The sequence below is a fragment of the Schistocerca americana genome, chromosome 3 (genome assembly GCF_021461395.2).
Source record: "Schistocerca americana isolate TAMUIC-IGC-003095 chromosome 3, iqSchAmer2.1, whole genome shotgun sequence".
Taxonomy (NCBI): domain Eukaryota; kingdom Metazoa; phylum Arthropoda; class Insecta; order Orthoptera; family Acrididae; genus Schistocerca; species Schistocerca americana.
This window is the reverse complement of record NC_060121.1, coordinates 703205673-703222283: the sequence shown is the minus strand read 5'-3', so window position 1 is coordinate 703222283 and position 16611 is coordinate 703205673.

Here is a 16611-nt window from a genome sequence, read left to right as displayed (position 1 = left end):
GTTGTAGACGATCACCACAGGGTCATAGAGAAGAGTAATAGCCAGTCCAATAACCCTATGGTAGTAGTCTAAAAAATGATGGGCTGTTCAGCTGGTGATCTACTCTAGTCATTCAAGTAATATTTTATAAATAGAGAATGAGGATTTGGAAAATACTGATGAACTTTCACATAAATTTGAAAGTGTAAAGTACGTGAGCGGTGTATATTTAACAGCAGGTTTCTGTGAGATACCACTTGATCCTGACTCAAGGCAGTGCACTGCTATCCTCTATGGAGTTAAGATTTACCAGTAAGGTGTTGTTCCATTTTGATTAAATGTTTCTGTGGCAGAGCTTATTAGGGCATTATTTAATACTGGGTGATTCATGGAAATGTGCAGATATTTTAATATGTTACTCTACAACTAAAACTAAAGGAAAAAGTTTAGATAAACATAGGTTCACAAATGTTTAGTTACAGAGTTATGACTAATAAACGATTTTGCTTGAAATTTAGCAACTTTGCTAATATGAAGCCATCACAATACTGTATGAGGTTCAAGTAAAGCATGATTTCCATTTGTTTTGTTGTTATTGGTCTGGTGACTCTAATGAAACATGTACCAGACGTGTATTTGCAGTAGTTTTCCAGAACATCCAGAGAAGCAAAGATGGAATTTCATAAAATTTTTAATTTATCGGCTCCAGACAAGTACAAAATTTTCAACAGAAATTATAGATAATTTAATTTTGGAAAAATGATGGTAATAACGTTAACTGAAACTGTATGAATATTTCAGATAATCTGCTTTTATTAATACCATAGCACATGTGAATTCACATTAAACTGGAAAAAACAAAGCTCAGTGTCGATTTAACACCAATGGATCTTTTGTGTATGGGGATGGATGAAAGACATAGTTTATGAGGACAAAGTCAATCCACATGAGGCATTACTTGCTTGCATTACGTATGCAATAGTTAAAAGAGCAACCCTGTGAAACTGAAATTAGCACAAATGTTCATGCACATGAAGCTGAATGCACTGAACTCAGTGGAGACATTTTTGAACATTTATTGTGAATGTATTGTGAAATTGTATGTACACCATACAACTTCCTTAACAGTGAGCTTTGTTTTTTCTGGTTTAACATGAATTAATTAATAAAAGCAAATTACCTGACACATTAATGCAGTGCCAGTTAATGTTATTACCATCATTTTTACAAAATTAAATTCTCTACAACTTCTGTTGAAAACTTTGTGCAATTGCCTGAAATTTAAAAAACAAATTGCATCTAGAAGTTAATAAATTAAAAATTTCATGAAATCACGTCTTTGCTTCTCTGGATGTTCTGGAAAACTACTGCATATACATGTCTGGTAGATGTTTTAACAGATTCACTAGATCAATAACAACAAAAAGATGGAAATAGTGCTTTACTTTAACCTCGTACAGTTTTGTGATGGCTACATATTAGCAAAGTTGCTAAATTTCAGACAAAATCTTTCATTAGCCATAATTCTGTAACTGAACATTTGTGGACCTATGTTCTTTAGTTTTACTTGTAGAATAACATATTAAAATATTTGCATATCTTCATGAATAACCCTTTATTTTTGGGCCATGAAATTTTATCTAAATTATCTGTTTATTTTGATGGCACTCTAATAACTGGAAGGACTAGGGAAGAACATTTTGGATTATTAAGATAGGTTTGTTTGAAATTAAGGGAAAGGGGAATGATATTAAAACTGAAAGAATGTAAATTTGTCGTAAAATAAACAAAGTTTTTGGGACACCAAGGGAGACATTACCAGACATTGACAAAACTGAAGTCATAGCTAGTTTCCATGCTCCAAGAAACAAAAAGCAATTGGCATCCCTTTTTGGATTAATAGGATTGTATAGAAAATTTATTTGTAATAAATACACCTTGTCTAACTGATTTGTTAGGAAAAAGACTGTGTGTGATTGGAGTAAGGTATGTCAGGAACCATTTAATAAAATTATAAATCAACTTTCTCGGAGTCAAATGTTTTAGAGAGCAACATGACTCTTCCCTTTTGTATCCTGAAACACAGCAGCAATACTGGCTCAATTGCAGATTTGTTTCAGCAAGGGGAAAATCAAAAACAGGTTTATTGTATTTGCAAGCAGGGTGTTATAGAAACAGGAGAAAATATACAATGTGATTGAAAAGGTACTTCTGGAAATTCATTAGGCTTTCAATGAATTTAAAAGTCATTTCTTGAGGCAGAAAGTAATTACGGTGCATAGACACTAAGCCAGCAGTATTTTTCAAAAGTTACTTAATAACAGAAATGAAATCTCGTTGGTGTTTTCTAGCAACAACCACTGGTTTAAAGAAGCAAAAGCAGCTGTAAATGGGTTTATTTCCATAACGAAAACTGGAGTTAGAAGCTAGAGTTGCAGTCTCCATGATAATATGTTACAGTCTGAGAAACATTGCCTGCAGTACCCACATCAGCTAATGAGATACCATATTTGGTCCATGTAATTGCCAGCCATTGTTTTTCATTAGTTTAACTACAGCAAGAGCTTACAATTTTATCAATGTGTTAATGGTACTCCTGTTGAGATATTTACAGTAGCAGCTATTATTAGATTATATATATACTGAAAAAGAATATCATGGAGAAAATAACAACAGTTTTTCTTCAAAAGCAAGGAAGAGAAAATCTCAGCTTGAGAAATTGAAGAAATCAAAAGCTGAACAGTTGAGGTTAGTTCAACATTTTTTCCCATGTCTTAATCTTTCATTCGCTGTTGGAAACTAGTTTCAAAATTACCATTGCAGTTTAAGCAATTATATATGGGGACTACATGTAAAGGAGCGCTGCTGACAAGTGGTTTCTCTTCACAGAGTACAATCTTTGACTTTCCTGCTTGGGAAGACGGTGTCATCTATGTTTTCTTGTGAAGTGGAGGTGTCCTGCTATTATGTAATATTTATGTAAATAAAGTGTCATTATTTCACTACACCAAGTTGTGTTTTTATTATATTGTCCCCAATAGTGTATGAGACTATATTAGTGACCCACAACAACCATTAATTACCCCAAATATGTCCTCAACTAAAAATTGTGCAACAGCAATGCTGCAAACATGCAGCAATTGTTCATAGTAATTTTCAGTGTTCACCCAAGAGTGCAACACTCCATCATACAATGCTCCACAACCAACCTTCCAACAAAGTAAGAAGTCACAGTGACACTCATCAGTGCGGTGAATCAACGAACAATTTCAATGCTGAACAATGGTGTTGTACCTGCTAACCTCCTTGACAACACAACCATGCACACCTTGACTGTCACAAAATTCATAGTCACAATGGATACCAAAGTTTTCATTGTGATGACCTACATGTCAAATTAATAGACAACCTTCTTTTCATCGAAACAACCACCCCAAATGACACACTGAGATCAGATCCATCAGCCATCACCTCACCTACTCTTACGTGCTACCTACTGATGTTTGCACAGCAGCCACCTCATCCAATGGCTTCCTCATGATTACCTTCCCTCATCCTGTGCTACCCACCATGACATCAGTGACGCTGAATGAGGATAAAAATCTATTAAATCTGAGTACTGGAGGGTAATAAATAAGTCAAAAATTGAGAAATTCAGGAAATTGCTCAAAGACATGGACTGGTTAGTTGTTTACAATACATCTGACTCAAATGGAAAATACAAATCATTCATTAATAAAGTTGCCTCCACTTTCGAGAATTGTTTTCCTCTAAAGGTAAATCAACTCACACACAAGCCAAAAAATAAACCTTGGATTATACAAGGAATAAAGATAGCATGTGGGACAAAAAGGAGACTCTATCTACTATCTAGGAACAGCTCTGAGGTTAGAATTGTAAGGCATTACAAAGAATACTGCAAAATATTGAAGCAAGTAATCCAGAAATCCAAGCAGCTTTATTATGAGAAAAAGATAATTACATCAGGTAACAAAATAAAAACCGTATGGGGTATTGAGAAGACTGAGACAGGTGGGGCCAAAAAGGAAGAGGAACAGATAGCTCTAAAATAAATGAAACTTTGGTAACAAGTACAGTTAGTGTTGCAAACCTCTTAAACAACTGCTTCATTTCTGTCACTGACAGCTTGGGGTTATCAGGTTCGGTGAACAGTGCAATGGAGTATCTGAGACCAGTGTTTAAAAATAACTTCAGTAATGTGGAAATGACACTCACATCTCCCAAAGAAGTAGCATCCATCACAAAATCCTTAAAGTCTAAGTATTCCAGTGGGTATGATGACATATCAACAAAGTTAATCAAAGAGTGCTCATGCGAGTTAAGTCCTATCTTAAGTTATTTGTGTAATCAATCTCTTATCAGCAGAACATTTACAGACTGGCTAAAATATGCTGAAGTTAAGCCTCTTTACAAGAAGAGGGATAAAGAGATACCATCAAACTATAGACCAATTTCACTTTTGCCGGCTTTCTCAAAAATATTTGAAAAGGTTGCGTTCAAGCATCTCCTTAAGCATCTGACTGCAAATAATATATTGTCCAAGGTTCTGATATAGAGAAAGCTATTTACACTTACAGTGAGAATGTACTTAATCCATTAGAAAATAAATTACATGCTAATGGCATTTTCTGTGACCTGTCAAAAGCCTTTGACTGTGTAAACCACAGCATTCTCCTAAGTAAATTAGAGTATTATGGTGTCACCGGCAAAGCTGCAAAATGGTTTGAGTCTTATCTATCTAACAAAGGGTGTCGTTGCAAAATACATGTGCAGTAAGCGGTCAGTCTTCATCTGACTGGGAATTAATTGCAAGTGGTGTTCCTCAAGGTTCCATTTGGGTCCATTGATTTTTCTTGTGTATATTAATGACCTCTCATCTGTTACATTGCTGGATGCTAAGTTTGTTTTGTTTGCAGATGATACAAGCATTGCTATAAGTGGCAAGTCAAGTGCAGATTTAGAAATAGCTGCTAAGCAAATTTTCACTGACATTAATAAGTGTTTTAAAGCTAATTCTTTGTCATTAAACTTTGAGAAGACCCACTATATGCAGTTCAGAACCTTTAAAATATTTCCTTCCAGCATGAGTATAACATATGAAGACGTGCAGATCAAAGAGGTCGACAGGGTTAAATTTCTGGGATTACAACTCAATAATAAATTCAGTTGGGAAGGGCATACCACAGAGTTGCTTAAGTGTCTAAGCAAGTGTATTTGCTGTGATAATTATGTCAGATGTAGGAGATATAAATATAAAAAGCCTGCATACTTTGCTTACTTTCATTCCGTTATGTCGTATGGGATCATATTCTGGGGCAACTCATCAAACCAAGCAAAAGGCTTAGGGTGCAAAAGCGTGTGATAAGAATCATTTGTGGTTTAAATTTTAGAACATCTTGTAGAAACCTGTCCAGGGAACTTTGTATTCTAACCAAAGCTTCTCAGTATATTTATTCCTTAAACAAATTTGTTGCAAGTAATACATCTCTATTTCCAACCAAGAGCTCAGTACACAGTATCATTACTAGGAATAAGAACAATCTACATAAAGGCCTAAAATCCCTTATCTTGGTCCAAAACAGGGACCAATATTCAGGAACACACATTGTTAATAAATTGCCAGCAACCATTAAAAACTTGGTTTCAGATAAAGCATGATTTAAACAGAGTTTGAAAGACTTTTTGATAGGCAGCTCCTTCTACTCCTTAGATGAATATCTTAACAGAGACTGCTAAGTCAGCTTAAGTAAAAATATCTGATAGATTTCAGTTTTGACAACACTTGGTCACAACAGTCAAGATTAGGTATTTTGCGTATCATAAATTTATTAATAGTGCATAATGGTGTTTCATTCTGACAGTGTGTTAATTCTGTAAATATTAGCTGTCCCAGTTTACTGCATTGTATTAACTTATTTTCGATTATCTCCTTACAAATGATCAGGGTAGTACGCATTACATTCGAATATTTTATGTTTGTATGTCATACTTTCTGACATGTTCCACACCCCTGAGAATCATCTCATTTTTTGGGTCTATGGAATGAAAACTGAATCTAATCTAATAATTCACAGCAGTAATCAGGGCGGGGGTCTCTGTAGGAACGGCATGCCATTAACAAGTGATTTCTCTTCACAGTGTAGTATAATCTTTGACTCTGCTGCAAGGGGAGACAATGTTGACCTATGCTTCCTTGTAAATGGACAAGTTCTGTTACATGTTGTCACAGAGGTGTCGGGATCATTGAACCTGGGACTCCAAATGGCTGAGCTGAAGCCGGACCGACCACCGTCTTACATCAGGAGGTCGAGCAAGTTCAAGAGCTTCAAGGCAAAGTGCAGAGTGATTCAGCGGTATTTGGTGGCATTACTTTATTCTCATAATTTACAGTGCTTTGATAAGTGCGCATAGTGTTGGCGGCCACCCACACACTGTGCCATGAGTCCAGTCGGCTCAGGAACTTCTGGTATGCTGACACCGCTGCTGCCACCTGCAAGGCTGCTCAGCTGGAACTCAGCCCCGCTCACCTGGTCGCCCTCACCTGCCGCGGCATAGCGTCTGGCGCCATGCCACTGCCCACTATTTCAGAGACTGCTACAGTCCCTGGTCCTCGCCACCCTCTGCCCCGTTTGCCCTGCTCTCTCTGACCATGGGACGAAGGTGGATGTACTGGTCACCCATGGCCCTCAGCTCCCAGAACAGGACTGGACGCAAACCAGCTCCCTCCTGGACACTGTGCCGCAACTTGCCACTAGCGGTGCTTGCCGGATGGCAACCCCCACTGCTGTCTGTGGTGCTGCTGCAGCGCTGCCACACCTCCTGTAGCGTAGGCCTCTCCCAGACCTCGGTACGCCAGGTGGGAAGTGAATGTGGCCCATTCTGGACGCTGCAGACTGCTGCCACTGCCCTCCTTCAGGCTGACCGTGCGATCTCCAAGTACTCAGCTGCCATTCCGTCACACGCCAGTATTGCATCCCTGGAGGCAGAATACAGCCCAAACAAGTACGAAGAAATAAAGTAAGATTTACATAGAATACTTACAACATTGCTGCCAGACTGGCCCCTATAAGCATGGACAAGCACAGGTCCGTCCTGACGCTTGACTGGCCTAGCACACCTTGTCCCAAGGTAAAAGTACCTCACTGTTTAAACTGCCTTTCCCCTCGCCTCTGACATAGTGTCAGAGAGAGACAGAAACTATGGCAGAGATAAATTCCCAAACGTCAGCCATCTACAAGTCTCGACTTAGCTCTGGCCTAGTTCCTCACCTCACATCGCAATAAATTCAAGCAACACTGTGGTCTTCTGCCTTGTTGTTGCTTCACACAAAGCAATTCGTGCACACAGTAGCGCCGTCCCAGCACCGCGCTCGTGAGTGCCATGTTTGCATTTCCTGGCCTACTAGCTGTCAACTGTTTCAACACTCTGGCAGCGGACCCAGATTCCATCGTCCAACCATGCATTCATACACTTTTCTATGACTAAGACTAATACTAGTGCAGCACACCTCCTTCCTTTCAACAAGATTCATCCCAAATCGAAATATAACAGACATGGTCTGTGGCTCCGTAACACACCTTGTTCACAAAACTTATGCTCTACAGACTAAAACTAATGAGAACATCAAAACATTAATTCTACACCTATACACTGTTCACACTGGTTACCCATGCCATAGGCAACTGATGTCTTGTCGCCTCCTCTACTGTTGCATGTCTCCACACTCTCCACAAAGCTATATTCAAGAAAAATAGAAAAACAGCACACCCTGTGGTTGAAATGCTCACTCTCATTATCCTGTAGCTCTGATGCTGTTGTAATGTTTGAATGTGTTCTAATACTTTATTAACTGTGATAGATCCTTCCTGTGCATTAATAAAGGAATGCAATGTTTCCTAAAACTCTGGATTTAAAGTGGAGTTTAAACATGTCATATTCCGCATTGGTAATATTTCCAGAACCCCTTCTGCATAGGTATCCCCATGGCTATCGTTCAGCACATCCACATACGTACTGACCATACGAAGAAAAGAAACAAACGTGCTGGTACCACCTCTTTTCCACTACAAGTTACTACAACATTGTATGACATCCTCAATAAATTCCCAATAGTTCACTCTGCCCCTATCAAACTCTCTGAAAATAGTCTCCCCCATATAATGACAAAAATAAAACAACGAACAAGAAAACACAACTGTTATCTGACCCACCAAAACACAAAAAAATGTAAATTATCACTTGATATAAAACACAAAATGTAAACATGCTATACGATATTACACATACAATAATTTACTCTCTCCTTGACCATAACGCATACGGAACGTTGTGTGCCCACTGTTGTCCCTCCTCTGCAACCTTCTTCTTCCATTTCTTTTGTCTTGCCACTCCAGTTGGGTCACTTCCTTAAAATTTAGGTAATCCGTCTACCATTCCTTGAAAAGGCTTTACCCTACTCACGTGGATAATGGTTGTTTTTGTTGGCAGCTGCACTTTTACATTTACAGGCAAAGTCATCTCCATGACCTGGTATGGTCCGCGGTACTTCGTCAAGAATTTTTTTGTCTTTCCCTTAGGTGTATATGGATTCGTGATCAGTACCCATTGACGTATCCTGTACTGTGGTAAAGGTCCCAACCGCTTATTTGGTTCTTCCTGCTTTTCCAATGCCTCCGTATTGGCCTTCTGTATCCTCTTCCAGACTTCCCATATTGTCCGTACAAATTTCCTCCCTGCATCCCCTTTAGCTCCCAATTTCGGACACAGAATTTTATTTTTATTTATTTATTTATTTATTTATTGTTCCATGGGACCAAATTAAGGAGAAGTCTCCATGGTCATGGAACGAGTCAATACATGAAATTATAACACTACAGTAGAAACAGATAAAATGAAATACAAGAAACGTAATCAGACGACAATTTGTAACTTTAAATAAAGAAAATCAACAATTTAACACTGGAATTTGCTTAATTTTTCAGCTCTTCCAGGAGCTCCTCGACAGAATAGAAGGAGTGAGCCATGAGGAAACTCTTCAGTTTAGACTTAAAAGTGTTTGGGCTACTGCTAAGATTTTTGAGTTCTTGTGGTAGCTTATTGAAAATAGATGCAGCAGAATACTGCACTCCTTTCTGCACAGGAGTCAAGGAAGTGCATTCCACATGCAGATTTGATTTCTGCCTAGTATTAACTGAGTGAAAGCTGCTAACTCTTGGAAATAAGCTAATATTGCTAACAACAAACGACATTAAAGAAAATATATACTGTGAGGGCAATGTCAGAATTCCCAGATTTTTGAATAGGGGTCGACAAGAGGTTCTCGAACTTACACCACATATAGCTCGAACAGCCCGTTTTTGAGCCAACAATACCCTTTTTGAATCAGAAGAATTACCCCCCAAAAAAATACCATATGACATAAGCGTATGAAAATATGCGAAGTAGACTACTTTTCGTGTTGAACTGTCACTTATTTCAGATACTCTTCTAATGGTAAATGGTGATGGCATCTTTCTTCCATAGACCACCTCGAATGGTGACATTCTGACCCCCGAATGCATTTTGGTGTTATAACTCAATACCATGTACAGAAGGTAAACGTCCCAGTTATCATGGTTTCCATTCACATAATAACTTAGCATTTTTGAAATTGTCTTATGTACTCACTTCGTTCTCCCATTTGCCTATGGATGAAATGAACTGGTCCATAATTTTTTAATTCTCAATAACCGACACAACTGTGACATTAATTGGGACATGAAGTTCATTCCCTGATCCATAAATATGGTATCAGGCACCCCAAACTTCAATAACCAGTTACTGACTAAAGCTTGTGCTACCATACTTGCCTGTTGGTCTGATATTGCGACCATGGCTAGAAACCGCAAAAAGTGATCAATTATTGTTAAAACGTAATGATTTCCTGCCGGTGTTTTTTTATATGGCCCGCAGATATCAAGTCCGATGAACTCGAAAGGTTTCGAAGCCTTTGATAACCATTGCAATGGAATTCTTGCGCTCATCACATCTGTTCATCTCACACACAGTACACAATTTGCTACGTATTGTTCCACACATCTTCTCCAATTGCGCCACCAAAATCATTCTGCTACTCGTCTTTCTGTTGCTTGATGACCCCTATGCCCCGAAAGCACATGATCATGGGCCTGTTTTAAGACTTCCTCTCTCAAACTTTTTGGTATCACTACCCATGGTGCACACCTGGTGACTCTACACAACAAATTTCCCTCCACAATGAAATGTGGTTGAGTTCTAAAACCCTGGCACTCCTCATCCTCTGCTTGTGCTCTTTGCCATTCCGTGACACTCTTACCCATTACTTCTAATGTGTCTAACTTGTGACTTACTGCATCTGTATTCCCATGTTTCTTCCCTGGCTTATGAATTACTTCAAAACCATGTTAACTGACTAGAAGGATCCTTGAGTCCCAGTAACCATCTCAATGCTGCATGATCTGTCATGACCTTAAAGTTCCTACCATAAAGGTAACAACGAAAATATGTTACTCTATATATTACAGCTAACATCTCCTTTTCCATTGTGGAGTAATTCTGCTTTGCCCAATTTAACTGTCTGGAAGCATAGGCCACCGGATGTTCCTGCCCATTCACCATTTGTCCCAAAACACATCCTACTGTGCCATCTGAAGTGTCACAAAATAAGATGAAGCCTTCTTCAAAATTCGGAAACACCAACACCGGACCAGAAACTAATCTCATTTTTAATTCATAGAAAGCTTGCTGGCATTCCTCCGTCCATTGAAATTTAACCCCTTTCTTTAAAAGCTTTGTTAACGGCTCACCTATTTTAGCAAAATCTTTTACAAATTTACGATAATATGAACATAACCCAATATATGATTGTAACTGCTTTGTTGTACATGGTGTTGGGAAATTTTGAACTGCCTCCGTTAACTGAGAATCGGTTTGAACCCATTGTTCGCTAATTACGGAACCTAAATATTTGACCTGCATCTGCGCAAAATTACATTTTTCTAAACTTAATGTTAACCATGCCAACCACAATCTTCTAAAGACTTCTCTTAACCATGATACATGTTCTGGTATAGCCTTTGATATACTATAATGTCATCTACGTAAACCATACATGTCTTTGGTTTCAATCCTGTTAAAATCCCATCTAATAATCGCTGAAAAGTTGCTGGTGCATTCTTCAACCCAAACAGCATACATATATGCTAATAGTGCAGCATAGTAAAAGCTGTCCTTGCCCCATCCTCTGGTGCTACTTCCAACTGATGGTATCCACTCTATAAATCCATCGTCGTAAAATACTTACATTCACCCAGATTATCCAACGTGTCCATGATATTCGGAATCGGTTATGTGTCTGAAATGGTTTTCGCATTCAGAAACCTATAATCGAAACAAAACCTATATTTCCTTGTACAATCCACCGACTTCTCAGGTATGAGAACTACATTGCTTGACTATTGCTATGCTCTATGATTCCATCCTGTAGTTGTTCTACAAACTCCTCTAGTAGCGGTTGCATATGACTTGCTACCCTATATGGTTTCCTAAACACTGTTGTATTATCCTCTGTTGGTATGTTATGCTTCATAATTGGTGTTGCCGGTAAACTATCCTCCATTCCAAATAAATCGTTAAATGACAATAATAATTCCTCCAACACAACCCTGTCGCCTCCCTGCAAACGCTGTAATTTTACCCTCAATTGCAGTGCATCGATGTTTTGCTTATGGCTCACCTCTAAATCCTCCCTATCGAGGCCATCTTCATCAGGAACCCCCAATGTGGCCAATAATAACACTTTCGACAAGCTAAAATCCACTCTGCCGAAGTTATCTATACTTACAGGAACCCTATAATCTCCTTTCACATAACTTCCTTGAGCTAAACTACTCCACACAAAACAGCGTGTATTATCCAACTCCTCATTACTCGAGAGTGGCTCCACCATGTACAAAGTCGCCCTTGGTAAGTCAAAACCCAGACTACCTTCCCTGTACCTACCGTTATGTTATCCTGCTGATCGACCTTTAAAGAATCTGTTCATAGTTTAGCTGGCGTCACCTTCGCATTAAGTGTGCCTTGCGACATTCATCCATTTGCAACTGTTTCCCCCATGCAAAACATTGTTCCACTGAGTTCCACTGTTTGTTGCCAAAGATCTATCTTCGCACGATGTTTGTCAAGGAAGTCCAGTTCGAGAATCACTGAATACCCCTCACCGACTCATGGTAACCCTACCTGCTCATTAAACTTAGTTCCTGCAATCACAAATTGAAGTATCATCATACCCAATGACTCCACTTTATTATCCCCCACCCCACAAACCTATAACATGGTGGCTAAAGCCTTCTCCTGATAACCAGGCCTAGACTAATAACAGACTCATGTGCCCCGTGTCAACCAGAAACCTCTGTTTCCTTCCGTTCACCAAGCCTAATAAGCAGCATTCTGTCTGTGCACCTACAAGCACATCACCTAATTTCACTGGGAATGCCCTCCGACGGTTTTAGCAGTCCCGTTCTCATTTAACAGCTGCTGTCACCGAGGTTCCACCCCACTTTTACTCCTGCAGTTCACTGCCTGGTGACCCATTTTCCCACAAGAGTAACACTGCAAGTGGCACTGACATCTACATCTACATCTACATCTATACTCCGCGAGCCACCTTATGGTGTGTGGCGGAGGGTACTTATTGTACCACTATCTGATCCCCCCTTCCCTGTTCCATTCACGAATTGTGCGTGGGAAGAACGACTGCTTGTAAGTCTCTGTATTTGCTCTAATTTCTCGGATCTTTTCGTTGTGATCATTACGCGAGATATATGTGGGCGGTAGTAATACGAGGATCAGTCAAAAAGTAATGCCTCCTATTTTTTTTCTACGTTTAATTGTCAGGAAATTTAAATGCAATTACATAGGTTGAAAACCACAACATTGAGGATCATTTTGTCATTTTTCAATGTAATCTCCGCCCATCTCTACAGTTTTGGTCCATCTTTGAACAAGGGCATGTATCCCAGCACGGTAAAAATCACAGCTCTGCTTCCTAAGCCATTGACGCACAGATGTTTTGACGGCCTCCTCATCTTCAAAATGAATCCCACGATGAGCTTCTTTTAGTGGCCCGAACAGATGGAAGTCTGATGGTGCCAGGTCAGGGCTGTATGGGGGATGAGGCAAAACTTCCCATCCAATTTTGACAATCTCGTCAGAGGTGTGACGACTGGTGTGTGGTCTTGCATTGTCATGCAAAAGAAGAACATCTGCCATTGATTTTGTTGGGAGAACTTGCTGAAGACGTGCTTTAAGTTTGTTGAGGGTTGTGACATATTGAACAGAATTTATTGTGCATCCCTGCTCCAAAAAATCAACCAGAATCACACCCTCTGTATCCCAGAAAACTGTTGCCATAACTTTCCCTGCCGATCGCACAGTTTTGAATTTTTTCTTCCTCGGCGAGCTTGTGTGACGCCACTCCATTGACTGCCTTTTTGATTCAGGTTCAAAAAAATGCACCCATGTTTCGTCCCCGGTCACAATTTTTTTCAGAAACTCATCTCCCTCCAAACGGAAGCGCTGCAAGTGTTGGGAGGCTATTGTTTTCCTTGCCTCTTTATTCTGATCGGTTAACATTCTTGGAACCCACCGTGCACAAACTTTTGAGTACCCCAATTGTTTAATAATCGTGATCACACTGCCTTTACTAAGAGAAATAATGCGACACACTTCATCTGCAGTCACCCGACGGTTACCACGAATGATGTCATCAACTTGCTGAATGTTGTGTGGAGTCACTGCACTCACCGGCCTGCCGCTCCGCTTTTCGTCAGTCAACGGTGTTTGCCCTTCAGCTTCCTTACAACGACGAACCCATCGTCTAACAGTGCTGACATCCACTGTCACAACACCATACACCTTCTTCAGTCTTTCATGAATGCGTATGGGCGTTTCACCTTCTGCATTCAAGTATTCAATCACACAACGCTGTCTCAAACGAACATCGATGTCGGCCATCTTACAAACTTCTGCTGTGCTGCCACCTGTTGACACAGAAAGTTACTACTGCAGTGGATTGCAGAAGAAGGTTTGAGGAATGGCGCCAAATTCAAATTTTTCACTTAACTTAATTTCTTTAAGTAGAAAAAAAATGGGAGGCATTACTTTTTGACCGACCCTCGTATGTTGCCCATCTCTTCCCGGAATGTGCTCTCTCGTAATTTCGATAATAAACCTCTCCGTATTGCGTAACGCCTTTCTTGAAGTGTCCGCCACTGGAGCTTGTTCAGCATCTCCGTAACGCTCTCGCGCTGACTAAATGTCCCCATGACAAATCGCGCTGCTTTTCGCTGGATCATGTCTATCTCTTCTATTAATCCAACCTGGTAAGGGTCCCATACTGATGAGCAATACTCAAGAATCGGACGAACAAGCGTTTTGTAAGCTACTTCTTTCGTCGATGAGTCACATTTTCTTAGAATTCTTCCTATGAATCTCAACCTGGCGCCTGCTTTTCCCACTATTTGTTTTATGTGATCATTTCACTTCAGATCGCTCCGGATAGTAACTCCTAAGTATTTTACGGTCGTTACCGCTTCCAATGATTTACCACCTATGGCATAATCGTACTGGAATGGGTTTCTGCCCCTATGTATGCGCATTATATTACATTTATCTACGTTTAGGGAAAGCTGCCAGCTGTCGCACCATGCATTAATCCTCTGCAGGTCCTCCTGGAGTACGTATGAGTCTTCTGATGTTGCTACTTTCTTGTAGACAACCGTGTCATCTGCAAATAGCCTCATGGAGCTACCGATGTTGTCAACTAAGTCATTTATGTATATTGTAAACAATAAAGGTCCTATCACGCTTCCCTGTGGTACTCCCGAAATTACCTCTACATCTGCAGATTTTGAACCGTTAAGAATGACATGTTGTGTTCTTTCTTCTAGGAAATCCTGAATCCAATCACAAACCTGGTCCGATATTCTGTAAGCTCGTATTTTTTTCACTAAACGTAAGTGCGGAACCGTATCAAATGCCTTCCTGAAGTCCAGGAATACGGCATAAATCTGCTCGCCAGTGTCTACGGCACTGTGAATTTCTTGGGCTAATAGGGCGAGCTGAGTTTCACATGATCTCTGTTTGCGGAATCCATGTTCGTTATGATGAAGGAGATTTGTATTATCTAAGAACGTCATAATACGAGAACACAAAACATGTTCCATTATTCTACAACAGATTGACGTAAGCGAAATAGGCCTATAATTATTCGCATCTGATTTATGACCCTTCTTGAAAATGGGAACGACCTGCGCTTTCTTCCAGTCGCTAGGTACTTTACGTTCTTCCAGCGATCTACGATAAATTGCTGATAGAAAGGGGGCAAGTTCTTTAGCATAATCACTGTAGAATCTTAAGGGTATCTCGTCTGGTACGGATGCTTTTCCGCTACTAAGTGATAGCAGTTGTTTTTCAATTCCGATATCGTTTATTTCAATATTTTCCATTTTGGCGTCCGTGCGACGGCTGAAGTCAGGGACCGTGTTACGATTTTCCGCAGTGAAACAGTTTCGGAACACTGAATTCAGTATTTCTGCCTTTCTTCAGTCGTCCTCTGTTTCGGTGCCATCGTGGTCAACGAGTGACTGAATAGGGGATTTAGATCCGCTTACCGATTTTACATATGACCAAAACTTTTTAGGGTTCTTGTTTAGATTGTTTGCCAATGTTTTATGTTCGAATTCGTTGAATGCTTCTCTCATTGCTCTCTTTACGCTCTTTACTCCCTCCTGATATGCCCTGCCTGGCCACAACCGAAACACTTAATTTCTGCTGCCAGAACTTCATGCTCCACCCTTTGCTTTGTCACATAATCTTCCTCCTCTAAGTATGTTGCCATCCTTAGAGCCGCCGCAAGGTCACTGGGATTCTCCATTCTCACCCGACGTGACATCTCCGGCAGTACTCCCCACAAAAACACATCTAACGCCCTGTTCTCGGCCTCTTGTAACAGCACTTTATTAGTCCCCCCATTCTGTGACAGTTTGTACATATGTGCATTCAGCTTTCGAATCCTGTCTGAAAAAACCTCCACATTCTAATTTTTTTTTTCGTAACTAATGCGCTTAATTTTTCCTGAGAAAACCTGGTACTATTCTGTGTTTGATACCTCTGGTGTAGCCCAGCCTCAAGCTCTGCAGACATCCCCACATTGTTCAACATTTCATGGTACAGTACGTACAACTTGGCATCCCACATCAACCATAATTTCACCACTCTCAACATTACAACATCCGACCACCTCAGTCATTGTAATAATGTCATTAAGGAATACCGACACATCCTCCATTGTTTTACCCAAAAAGGGGTTAATCAATGCCTCGATTGCCAGGTCAAATGGTCTATGACACTCCACGACCTGCAATTTACTTTCACCCAACCCCCCTTTCCCCACTCGCAATACCTCAAATCTCTCTGCTAATTCTTCATATTTTTCTTTGTCATGTATCCTCGCCTCTGACAATACCCGGATTAGCTCTGTTAGAGTGGCTACAGCTTCCACTGTAGTCACTACCACTGCTGACAGTGTTTCCA